This window comes from Mirounga leonina, unplaced genomic scaffold (genome assembly GCF_011800145.1).
Source record: "Mirounga leonina isolate KUSES-001 unplaced genomic scaffold, KU_Mleo_1.0 Mir_129, whole genome shotgun sequence".
NCBI lineage: Eukaryota > Metazoa > Chordata > Mammalia > Carnivora > Phocidae > Mirounga > Mirounga leonina.
The window spans coordinates 9768938-9782828 of NW_023270323.1; positions in this window are offsets into that span (position 1 = coordinate 9768938).

Below are 13891 nucleotides of genomic sequence, written 5' to 3' on the forward strand. Positions count from 1 at the left end.
AACTACACACCGACCCCCAGCATAGTTGAAGATCCGTGTACAACTTTTGACTCCCCCAAAACGTAGCTACTAATAGCCTACTGTGGACTGGAAGTCTTACCAAAGATATAGTTGAGTAGCATGTATTTGTCTATGTTTTATATACTGCAGTCTTATAATAGCATAAACTAGAGAAAAGAGAATGATATTAAGAAAATCATAAGGAAGAGAAAATACATTTACAGTGCTGTACTGCATTAAAAAAAAAAAAAATCCACATATGAGTGGACCTGCGCAATTCAAACCTGTGTTGTTCCAGGGTCAACGGTACAGGAAATGACTAGCATGACATCTGGTGACAGCAAACAACAACACTCAATAGATGTGAACTATTCTGATTATTATTTCACCCCTGTGCAGCACTCTAAAGAAGGAGCAAGTTAAAATGGAGCAAACCAAAACCAGGCCTGAGAAGAAAATCAAAGGTGCCAGGAAACAAGTTGTCTGACATCTCCTGGTCAAGAGAGAACTTTATTTTTTTTTTAAGATTTTATTTATTTATTTGACAGAGAGAGACACAGCAAGAGAAGGAACACAAGCAGGGGGAGTGGGAGAGGGAGAAGCAGGCTTCCCGCCGAGCAGGGAGCCCGATGTGGGGCTCGATCCCAGGACCCTGAGATCATGAGCTGAGCTGAAGGCAGACTCTTAACGACTGAGCCACCCAGGCACCCCAAGAGAGAACTTTAATAGTGAAACTCTCCCGTGAAGGTTTTTTAAGGAGGTGTTATTGTTTTGTATGTTCAGGCTTGGCCTTGTCAAGGGACATGGTTTTGGGACCATCTGTCCAGTGGAAAGTAGTCCTCTTGGGAATGACTTGCACACAGACAAGGAGATAATCGTCAACAACCAGGAGAAACTTAATAGGGTGTCCATGGTCAAGTAGAGCTTCCTTGAGAAACACCCATTCTAACTCACTCACACAAATGCTGCTCTCTGTTCTAGGGGAAGGGAAGCTGCAGACTATGTTAAAGTCCCATTGCCTTGGAGCTCCTGTCAGTGTACAGGGAAATCTATCTTCATTTATTCAACTTATGTTTATTGAATACTTATTCAGTGTCAGATGCTAGGGGCCTGAGGATACTGTGTTAAGAGGGAAAAACGAGCCAGTCAGTCCTACCCTGACTTCATGGACTTCAGCAGAGAGAGAGAGAGAGAGAGACATTAGTCAAGTGATCACCAAAATAAATGAAAAAATATAAGTGCTATTAAGGAAAGGTATATGTTGCTATGATATCACATAATAAAAGGACTTTTCTAGTTAATGATATCATAAAAACTTCCGGGAGGAAATGATGCCAGTTGACAATGGGAAGGATCTATGCTCTAAACAGAGTGAACACATTGTGCAAAGGTACTGTGGTAGAAGGAAGTATGACACCTTTGAAGAAAAACCATTTGTGATTGAAGGAGCTAAGACATGCTTATAAGAACCAACATTTGTTGGGTATTTATTAAGTTTTTTTAAAAAAATATTTTATTTATTTGACAGAGAGCGAGAGAGAGAACACAAGCAGGGGGAGTGGGAGAGGGAGAAGCAGGCTTCCCGCTGAGCAGGGAGCCCGACGCGGGGCTCGATCCCAGGATCCCGGGATCATGACCTGAGCTGAAGGCAGACACTTAACGACTGAGCCACCCAGGGGCCCCCTCATTATTATTATATTTTTTAAGATTTTATTTATTTGACAGAGAGAGAGACAGCGAGAGAGGGAACACAAGCAGGGGGAGTGGGAGAGGGAGAAGCAGGCTTCCCGCAGAGCAGGGAGCCCGATGTGGGGCTCGATCCCAGGACCCTGGGACCATGACCCAAGTCGAAGGCAGACGCCCAACGACTGAGCCACCCAGGCACCCCAAGTACTTATTAAGTTCTAAAGCACTTTACACTAATTTTCACAACAATCCTAGGAGGAAGATACTATTATCATTCCCATTTTTACAGATGAAGAAACTGAAGCACAGAGAAGTTAAGTAACTTATTCAAGGTTATACAGTTAGTAGGAGGTAGAGTGGAAATAGATTAGTTTGGAGAAGTAGGACAGGACCAAAACATGCAGAAATTCATAAGCCATGTTAAAATTTTTTATTTTCATAAAAAAGGAATTTACTGAAGTATTAATGAAGAAGGAAAGCTCTGTGTGTGTACGCATGCGAGTGCATGGGTATTAACATGAACATATTCGAATTTCAAAACAGTCACTCTAGCATGAGAACTCTCTAGCTCTAGCCTGAGAACTAGTGGAAAGAACGGGAAGAGTGGACACTGAGAAACCAGTTAGGCAGTGACTGCTGTTCTCTGGACAAGAGCAAGAGGTGGTGGGAGCAGGACGAGGGAGTTGGTCCCAGAGAAGGACAGAGTGGATGTGTTTGAGATGTATTTTGGAGAGAAGGTGGATGAGGAGTGATGAGAGGATGAGGGGATGTGTCCAGGTGATCCTCAGGCATCTGGCTGTGTAACTGAATGGACAATGGTGTCACTTTATGAAGCAGGAAATACAGGAAGGGGAGCAAACTTGGGCATGGGAAAGAAGGTCATGACTTCCAGGTATTCCTTGAGGCACCTCCGCTTGGCAAGGTCAAGAAGACAACTGTTTGTGTGGGGCTGGAGCTCAGAAAGGTCTGGGTTAAAGATTAAATTAGGGAGTCATCTGTGACAGTGATGAGGGAGCAGAAGGTGAGCTGAGGACAAAGCACAAGCTGACACCCCACAACCAATACGCCCCCCCCTCCCCCCCCTGCCCCTGACTCCCAGGTAGGATCTTTGTGACATTCCTTAGGCCATCCAGGCTGCCCTAAAGCTAAGGGGAGGAAAAACAAATGGTCAACTTCTAGAGATTACAGTCCTGCAGGACAAGAGTCTCCCTCAGTTTACAAATGTTTTAGTGATTTATAAGAAAAAAAGCATCCTTATCAATGCCCAAACTTCCAGAAGGAAACTCCCACCTGTCTTCCTGTTAATGCTTTGCTAGAGGGAAAAACAACCTTAACTTGATAATGGCAAGGCCTGCAGGATCTTGTAGGTCCTCTTTAGCATATGAAAGTTCTTTTGAAAACCTCCCTTCTTCCTAACCCCCAACTCCCAAGTATATAATCGGCCATTCCTCTCAACCCCGGTGCCGCGGCTCTTTCTGCCCAGGGCTCCATCCCGGTGCTTTCATAAAATCACCTATTTGCACCAAAGATGTCTCAAGAATTCCTTCTTGGCCATTGGCCCCGGACCTTACCAACATTGAAAAATTACATCAATAGTGGGAACTGCAGACACGGAATGGATAAGAGCAGTCAAGAGTGAGGAGTGCGAAGAGAGGATTGCTCAGTATGTAGTGAGGAAGCCCAAGTTTTTCTTGGCCTTGATTCAGCCTTCCTCTCTTTTTTAACTTCCTGATCCACACCCTCTCCTCTGTGAGAGCAAAACACGTCCAACTGAAAGTCAGAAAGAGAACTGTATCAAGAAAATGATAGAATGGTTTGAGTTAACCCTTGGTCACCTTCACTTGTTTTTTTGATCAAGTTTGAAGCATTCCTTCTACAAGGAAATAATTTACCTAACAATTCCGCCTTAACACATTTAGTGTCTCCTTAATACTCAAAAAGCATTTTCTCTGTGAAATGGAAACTTGGACTGAGCACAGCCAGAAACTTAACTTCCCAAATAATGCTGCCAAAGGCTTGGAAGCATTATTTCAGTTTCTACATGAGCTTGTCTCTCAGGTATGGAAGAACTTGAGCGCTTAGAAAGGTTGACTCTTTGTTTTAAAAATGTTTTAATTATCAGAATTTTTATTTCATCCATAGCCTACTAGGTATTGAGCATCCACCGAGGGAAAATACACATCTAGCTCTTATACCATCTATTCATGCTATTATTATTTTTTTAATAGAGAATTTTTTTCATCAATTTTTTAAATTTTATTATGTTAATCACCATACATTACATCATTATTTTTTGATGTAGTGATCCATGATTCATTGTTTGCATATGACACCCAGTGCTCCATTCAGTATGTGCCCTTTTTAGTACCCATCACCAGGCTAACCCATCTCCCCACCCCCCTTTTAATAGAGAATTTTTTAAAAGATTTTATTCTTGGAGCGCCTGGGTAGCTCAGTCGTTAAGCGTCTGCCTTCGGCTCAGTCATGATCCCAGAGTCCTGGGATCGAGCCCCACATCGGGCTCCCTGCTCAGCTGGAAGCCTGCTTCTCCCTTTCCCACTCCCCCTGCTTGTGTTCCCTCTCTCGCTGTGTCTCTGTCTGTCAAATAGATAAATAAAATCTTGAAGAAAAGAAAAAAGATTTTATTCTTAAGTAATCTCTACACCCAGAGTGGGGCTTGAACTCACAACCTGAGATCAAAAAAATTGCATGCTTTGCTGACTGAGCCAGCCAGGTGCCCGGATTCATGCTATTATTAACCTGAATGGCTCAGTCAGTTGATCTCATGGCAGGTCGTGATCTCATGGTGGTGAGATAGAGCCCCGCGTCAGACAGTGGGGAGTCCATCGAGATTCTTTCTCTCCCTCTGCCCCTCCCCTGGCTCGCTCTCTCTCTCAAATAAAAATAAAATAAAATAAAATAGCTCTGGCACAGATGTATCTAACATGAGAGTTTTCATAAGATTAAAATTCCGAACTTTAGGGGCACCTCAGTGGCTCAGGGAGTTAGTCTGCCTTCAGCTCAGGTCATAATCCAGGGGTCCTGGGATCAAGCCCTGTGTGGGGGTCCCCGCTCTGTGGGGAGCCTGCTTATCTCTCTCCATCCCTCCCCCCACTGCTCATGCTCACTCTCTCTCTCAAATAAATAAAATCTTAAAAAAAAAACAAAACTTAAAAAAATTCTGAACTTTTAAGGAAAGCATAACATAACTCTTAGTTCATAAGCCACTGAAGATGAACTTTAAAGGAAAGCATAACATAACTCTTAGTTCATAAGCCACTGAAGATGAACTTTATCACCGAAGTTCAATAGTGAAGTTTCTTTCCCCTTCTGGCGGGGATTGTGAAGTATCTGAGCAATCCATTGCTGAGTACCAGAGGCCAGCAGTGGGAGCCATGCCAGTATTTTCTGGACCATTTAACCATCAGTATCAACAAAGCGAATAGTTACAACTCCAGTTTTGTGACGGTCTGGGTTGCATTTGTTGAGCGTATACAGAGTGAGTCAGACATCCAGCAGGAACCAGATGGCACATTCAAATGAAAATAGTCCAAATAGGTTGATTAAATGGACCATTTTCAAAAGTGTGGGAAGGGTAGACGAAAGCAACCAGGACAGGGCAGTATCCCGGGGCTGTTATCCCTAGGCCTGAAGGGACACAGGGAGGTATTGTTAACAAAACCCAGAAAGAGTAATTCAAAAACCTTTCCTGGAGAGGGTCACTTTGAGAGGAGCTGTGATCTCGGAGGGAAAGGGGCAACCTGCTTTAAGTGACCCAGCAGGGAGTAAATACGCCCACTTCCCTCTCCTTTCTTCTTGTTGGGGCCCATCAGCTAAGCACTGACTAGTCCTGAGTCAGACAGCGGAGTGGAGAGGGTGGGGAGGAACCGGAGGGAGGAACAGAAGAGAGTGAGTACAAAGACTGGCAAATAAATAACTAAAATCAGTAGATAGAAGGTGCTAGAGTGGGGGTGGGGTGGTGGTAATGGTTTCATATCCGGAAGCCGGAGAGGGTGGCTCAAAAAATTTGACATTATTTTTTTTAAAGATTTTATTTATTTACTTGAGAGAGAGAGAGAACACAAGCAGGGGAAGCAGCAGAGGGAGAAGCAGGCTTCCCGCTGAGCAGGGAGCCCGATGCAGGACTCAATCCCAGGACAGAGAGAGACACAGCCAGAGGGGGAGCAGGACCATAACCTGAGCTGAAGGCAGATGCTTAACTGACTGAGCCACCCAGGCGTCCCATAATTTTTTTAAAGATTATTTATTTATTTATTTATTTGAGGGAGAGAGAAAGAGCGTGAACAGGGGGAGGAGCAGAGGGAGAGGGAGAAGCAGACTCCCTGCTACGTGGGGCTCCATCCCAGGATCCTGAGATCATGATGCTTAACTGACTGAGCCACCCAGGCACCGCCCCCCACCAATTTTCTGATATCCTTGTTTTTAACTGTTGTGGCTTGCTGAATTAAAGCAGCTGAATTTGATACAAGTTCAGTGTTGTGAAAAAAGACTTGAGTCTGTTAAACAAAATTCCACGGAGTTAATTTGAAGATCTAATGGGTTTACTAAATGATTCATGAATTGGGCAGCCAGCATACCATCTAGCAAGTAGAGGGGAGCTCCTTTGAGCTAAACAAGAGAAATGTTTTTAAAGGCAGAGAAAGGGCATACATATACACACAAAAAAAGTAGAAAGGAATTTATTAGCAAGGAATGCATTGTTTAGGCAAGTTTGCCCTCCTAAGGGGAGCAGAAGGGGTATATCAGTACATTTCCTAGTATTGACCAGGAAATTCTATGCTGACTGGTTAAATACGGGTTACATTCCTGTGGGACTGAGACTGCAGGTAGGTTAGGTATTAAGTCTTCGTTTACTGACTTGGGGCCTTAACCTAAGTGATGCCATTTTGGGCCTGTGGTTTTCTTTTTAACAAATGAATTTATCAGAAATCAAAGTAGTTTCATTTAGGTGGTAAAACAGTGAATGAGTATTTTACTGTCTCTCTTTTTTTAAGATTTTATTTTCAAGTAATCTCTACACCCAACGTGAGGCTCGAACTCAACCCCGAGATCAAGAGTTGCACACCCCACTGTCTGAGCCAGCCAGACACCCCTTCTTCTCTTCCCATCTAGCAAGTAGAAGGGAGCTCTAAAGGATTACAGAAAAGGAAGGGTTGTTAGAGGAAGAGAGGGAGTTTGATAAAAGGAGGTTATTAGCAAAAAAAAAATCCATTGTTTTAGGCAAGGTCGCCCTCCTAAAGGGAAAGGAGGGGGGGGTTGTCAGTAAATTTCCTAGTACTGACCCAGGACATTCCCATGTGGACTGGTTGAAGGTTATATTTCTGTAGGGTTGAAACTGCAGCTAGGTTAGGTATTAAGTTTTGGTTTACTGACTTGGGACTTTACCCTAAGTCATGCCATTGGGCACTGTGGTTTTCTTTTTAACACATGTCAAATATTTAAATGTTTCATTTATTTGAATTACAATTTAAATGTATCATTTTAAAATGCAGTAAAAGTTGTACCTTATGGAGGGCTGAAATTTTTCTACATCTTGATCTGAATGGAGGTTACCTGGGTGTATATATAATAAAAAATCATTGAATTGTATATTTATGATTAATGTAATGTATGCTCATTTATGCATGTGTGTGTATAACCTCAGTAAAACGATTTTTAAAATTGTAAACTGCAACACATTATCTAAAGTACCCTGGAGGGGTGCCTGGGTGGCTCAGTCATTAAGCGTCTGCCTTCCTTCCGCTCAGGTCAGGATCCCAGGGTCCTGGGATCTAGCCCTGCATCAGGCTCCCTGCTCCGCGGGAAGCCTGCTTCTCCCTCTCCCGCTCCCCCTGCTTGTGTTCCCTTTCCTGCTCCCCCTCTGGCTGTGTCTCCCTCTGTCAAATAAATAAATTAAATTAATAAAATCTTAAAAAAGAAAAAAAATAAAGTACCCTGGAGAAATGAGATTGACCATAATTCTACATTTACCTCTTACATGTTATCAATACAACACAGCATGATATTCCTGATTTTTAATCCCAAAGACAAAAGGTTTTATAGCATTCCTCTTTCTCAAATCTTCTTTATCAGAAAACCCTCTTCTCTGGATACAGTACCCTGCTATCTTGATGGGCCACTTGGAAGGCAGTGACGACAGGATGGTAAGTAAGCCTTTGACCCACATGATTCTTAGTAGAAATAAAGAGAGTAAATGTAGACTGAGGCTGGAAGAAAACTGCTATCTGAAAACACAAGAAACATGGTCTCTATTCATAGCAGCACTTGTCATTTGCACAGTACTTTTTATTTGCAAATTCTTCACAGTGGAACCTCTGGTACTGAGAGAGCAATGACCATCGTTGGATTCACAGAAAGTAGAGATGCAATGAGGTAAAATACTTGTCAGAAATTAGCAATTCATATGGTGAACGCTGTGAATTGTGTAAGACTGATGAATCACAGGGGCACCTGGGTGGCTCAGTCAGTTAAGTGACCTTCGGCTCAGGTTATGATCCCAGGTCCTGGGATCGAGCCCCACATCGGGCTCTCTGCTCAACGGCGAGTCTGCTTCTCCCTCTGCCTCTGTGATCTCTTTCACTTTAACTCTCTCTCAAATAAATAAATAAAATCTTAAAAAAAAAAAGACTGATGAATCACAGACCTGTACCCCTGAAACAAATAATACGTTATATGTTAATTAAAAAAAAAAAAAAAGGGAAAGAAAAAGAAGAGTTAGCAATTCAAGCCAGAGCTAGAACAGGAGAGTTTTTGAAAGATAATCCTGAGATTCAGATGTACTAGCTCTTCTGAGCTCCTTTAAAAGGCTAGGTCTCAAGAACGTCAGAGTTCTTAAAAAAATGTCTTTTCGTAGGGGCGCTTGGGTGGCTCAGTCGTTAAGCATCTGCCTTCAGCTCGGGTCATGGTCCCGGGGTCCTGGGATCGAGTCCCACATTGGGCTCCCTGCTCGGTGGGAAGCTTGCTTCTCCCTCTTCCACTCTTCCTGCTTGTGTTCCCTCTCTCGCTGTGTCTCTCTCTGTCAAATAAATTTTTAAAAAATCTTTTAAAAAAAAAGTCTTTTTGTTTAAAGTTCCAGGCTTTTGATGTCCATTTTAATTTTTTAGTCATTACTAGAGAAAGTATGTCTGATATCTCAGCTTATGGGTAGCAATCTCTTCCAAAGGCCATTTTTACCTGGAGATATTTCCAGGTGAACAGGTATGTTCTAATGCAAACAAAATGTGAATTTCAGGAATTGTTTTCTTGTAGAGCATAATTTATTTTCTCTGATCTGGAATAGAGCCCATTTGGAGATGCAATATGTCATCATAAAATGAGAAGTAGTGTATCTTTTCCACTGTATTTTTTGCCTGGTTTCCAGTATAGACATAAGACTTTTTTACTATGAGCTTATAAAGGAAGTCATTTACTTTCCCATATTTCTCATTCTTCATGATTATCACACAAATGTTTGAAAATATTAATTAATAATATTGTTTGAAGACTCTACGTCGAGGCCAATTTCTCCCTCTGATTTCTCTCTCACTTTATTGAGGTATTACTGACATATAACCTATGTAAGTTTAAGGTATACAAGGTGATGATTTTTTTTTTTAGAATAACAAAAAATATTTTACTAAAAACAAGATTTACAGAAGTTTCCAGACAAGCCATACAAAATGGTCACAAGTTTTTTCTTGAAAGAAGGATTCTACACTTGACAGCAAAGTCACAATGTTATTAGTGAGGGCTGTGATGTTTGTTTAATGTTCCCATTTTGGTTCAAACAATCAAGCTTGTCCATCTACAGCGTCAATAAGGTTAGACTTGACTACAGAGCATAGTCTAAAGAACTGGTCAGGTGCTTTTAATCAATGCAATTAGATCACCATAAAAAGGGGGAAAGGAGCCCATAAAATTAAAATAAAACTACCTCTCCGCTTCAAAAAAAAAAAAAGAAAAGAAAAGAAAAGAAAACACCCCTACAGCTAACCCTGACAACTACCTTCCCCACAGGATTATAGGAGTTTGGGACGTGTTACCCCAAAATATGCCAATTTGGCATATTGATTCTTTGGGGCTGTAGGTACTTGAAGACAGCAAATGCAGGGAAATGTAGTTAAAGACTTTCTCTCAACTCCCCTTATCTGCCTAAAGACAGTCTCTAAAAGGGACTCAGTTGCTATAAATCTTCTTCTTGGGAGTTGTTGTTTTTTTTTTTTTAAAGATTTTATTTATTTATTTGAGACAGAGAGAATGAGAGAGAGCACGAGAGGGGGGAGGGTCAGAGGGAGAAGCAAGCTCCTTGCTGAGCAGGGAGCCCGATGCGGGACTCGATCCCGGGACTCCAGGATCATGACCTGAGCCGAAGGCAGTCGCTTAACCAACTGAGCCACCCAGGCGCCCCTTCTTGGGAGTTTTACCACCCAGGGAGGATGGACTGTGCTCACAGGAGAGGAGACTAAAAGTTGACACCACACCCAGACATACTTTGTCATAAATGATCATACCTTCCATCTTCTAAAGGCCCGCTCATCTTTGCTAAAAATAATTTGCTCTCTCCTCTAAAGTCTGCATCTCTCCTCCTCTTTCCCTATTAAAATGGTAGGTAAGCCTAAATTCTAAAGCTACCTCTGTGAGTTATTCATTTTTCTCTGGAATTGCTCAAGTGTACATGAGATATGCATGTTAGCAACCTTCTGTTTGTTTTTCTCTTGTTAATCCATCTCTTATACAGTGGTCTCAGCTAAGAATCCAGAAGGGTAGGGGGAGAATTCATTTTCCTCCCCTCTACTTGTTATAATGCAGATTCCTGGCCCAGCCCCCTGAAGGGTCTCATTTAGTAAGTCTGGTTGGACCCAGGAATATGCATTCTTAAGATGTCCTGGGAGATTTTGATGCAGGTTCCTTAGACTACCCTTTTTCAAACACAACCTTTGGTTTTTATAGGAGGGCCTGCATTAATCAGTCACCACCTAAGGACGATAAGCAAAATTACCCAAAGACATACACAAACATGCACTCGTACTTGAGGAAAGTTTGCACTGATAAAGCCCTAAGATTGGGGTGAGCAGAATACAGGACATATGTAGAAGAATCCCATGCTTCTGAGCCCTGTTTTAACCAAATGCAAAGCCATGATTTTGGGCTACATGATTGTCTTGTCCCTCAGTGTAGCACTGGAGCAAGAGGGGGCTACAATTCCTCATTTGCAAATGTTTCATTACATAAGAAACAATAGCTTAGTAGAATTTAAAAAAAAAAGATACTTAAAAGATTCAAAGATTCTTAGAATTTTTTTTCTTTTTTTAAGATTTTATTTATTTGTTTGAGAGAGAGAGGGAGAGTGAGCACCAGAGAGTGAGCGAGCACCAGGGGGAGGTGAGGTAGAGGGAGAGGGAGAAGCAGACTCCCCGCTGAGCAGGGAGCCCAACGTGGGGTTGGATCCTAGGACCCTGAGATCATGACCTGAGCTAAAGGCAGACGCTTAACCTACTGAGCCACCGAGGCACCCCAGATTCTAGGAATTCTTAAAAAAGTTTCTAAAAACTTAATGTTCTCTGGGTGGCAGGAGACCTTTGTAAAGGCCAGTATTTGAATTCCTGACCCCCACTATCTACTGTTCTACTGATATTTGGGCTCTACAGGGGCGTCCTCAGGAGTGGAAAGCTCAGCAAGTCCTGAGGCAGCTATGTTGTACCTCTGTGTGCCCTCATCATTAGAATTCTCTATTGTGGAAGAACTTCAGTCTTAATTTATTGGCCTCATTTTTGCCCTGGTTCCCAGCCACTGCAAGTATTGGAAGACAGTTTTGTTTTCTATTCCAATCTTCCTTTCCCAAGATAACTTCCAGGCTCCTTCATTTGTTCTTCATTTTCCCTGTTATCAACCCTTCACTCCTGGTTGCCAGTTTTTGAATACTTTACCAAGATCCATCTCTATATGCCTCATAGAATGGAAGATAAGGCAACAAGATTGATGAGCAGACATCTTAAATGTAGTTACTGATTTGCTGCAGCCTTCTTAGAGAAAGTATGGGGAAAGAAATGAGTTTCTCCTAATTTGTGTAATTCTCATCATTCATTATTCATCCATTCATTCAATAATTGTATGTCAAGTACCTACTCTGTGCAAAGCACTGGGCTGGGTGTTGGAGATTACAAAACAAACAAAAAAGACAAAAGGAACTCCACTTGGGAAAGCGGGTAAGAAACAATTATAACAAAATAAAGGGGGCTGGAAAAAGGGTAAGTATGGAAACTAAAAGAGAACCTCTTTTTTTTTTTTAAAGATGTTATTTATTTATTTGACAGAGAGAGAGAGAGCGAGAGCAGGAACAGAAGCAGGGGGAGTGGGAGAGGGAGAAGCAGGCTTCCTGCCGAGCAGGGAGCCCAATGTGGGACTCGATCCCAGGACCTTGGGATCATGACCTGAGCCAAAGGCAGACACTTAACAACTGAGCCACCCAGGCACCCCTAAAAGAGAGCCTCTTAACCTGGAATGTTAGGAAGTGTAAGAGGCAGGGAAGTTTTCCAGGAAAGATGACATCTACAATATTCTCATGTAAATTGGCTTAGCACTCAATTCCCGCTCAGAAGTATATAAAAGCTGCTCTCATAGAGGGATTTAAGTCACACCCATGCAAATGTAATAAAGAAGTCTGAACAGGCCTGAGCATTGTTTAGAAATTATATTTATCATATTTAGCATTGGCAGAGAGGGTTAGGGAAAGTCCAAGACTCCAAGTTGTTCACTCACAATATCAAGTGGTGGAGGGCAATATAAAAGATATATCAGGACTCCTGCTGTACGCAAGACAAAGCCAAAAGAGGGTTAATTGGCTTAATACATGCAAGTTTAAGGAGTAAACTTCAGGAAAGGCTTTATCCACGTACTCAAATGATGTCCTCAGGATACTGTCTTTCTCATCAATCTCTAGGCTCCACTTTCTTTTTCAGTGGTTTTGTACTCAGGCAGCCCTGTGTTGACTTCAAGCTGTATGATTCCAGTTTAACAATCCCAAGAGAAAGAGCTCACCATAATGCTAGGATTGACCCCCCTGTCTCAGCTTGGGTCGTATGCACACCTCTGAACAAATCATTGTGGCCAGGAGAACTCATTACACTTTGAAGGCTGGCCTGGATAACATTCCCCCTTCTGGAACCAGGAGTAGATTTAACTCTATCTGAACTACATAGTGTAATACTTGGAAGAAGTAGTTTCTTCAGGGAAACAAAGAAAATGAGATGTTTTAAGCAGAAATAGGACTGGACACTGGCCATTCAAAAACAAACACACACAAAAAAAGTTGTCCAAATTATAGAGATGAAGAGAAAAATCACATTTTTGGTATACAGTCAATCGAGCTGCTCAATTCAGGATTTATTATGTTCAGAGCACGAGTGCTACAAAAGATGGTAAAATAAGCCAGACATAGCCCCTACCCTTTAGGAGAAATTGCCTAGAACTTTGCTCTCAAACTTCAGTATGCGTAAGATCCCTTGGGGAACTTGTTTAAAATGCAGGATCTGGGCCCTCTTCCAGACTTATTAAATGAATTTCTGGTATTGGGGTCTGAGGATCATCATTGCTTTATTTTTATTATTTTTTTATTTTAAAAGATTTTATTTATTTATTTATTTTTTTAATTTAATTTTTTTTTTTTTAAAGATTTTATTTATTTTTTGACAGAGAGACACAGCGAGAGAGGAACCACAAGCAGGAGGAGTGGGAGAGGGAGAAGCAGGCTTCCCGCTCAGGGACTGAGCCACCCAGGCACCCTGGATCATCGTTGTTTTAAAGCAGGTGATTCTAATAGGGGTAATCCCTGCATAACACTTTAAGAAACAGGTGTCTAGATGGCATTAATAAACATACACATAGGGGCGCCTGGGTGGCTCAGTTGGTTAAGCGACTGCCTTCAGCTCAGGTCATGACCTCAGGGTCCTGCGATCGAGCCCCACATCGGGCTCCCTGCTCGGCGGGAAGCCTGCTTCTCCTTCTCCCACTCCCCCTGCTTGTGTTCCCTCTCTTGCTGTCTCAGTCAAATAAATAAGATCTTTAAAAAAAATAAACATACACACACATAAAAAAATGATAATGCAAGGCAGAAGTGGAAATATTTGAGAGTTTCAAATTGTGTGTTTTAAGAATTTCGAGCAAGCAGGGCTTAGTTTCTGCTATGAGAGATTAACGAAGATTTGGT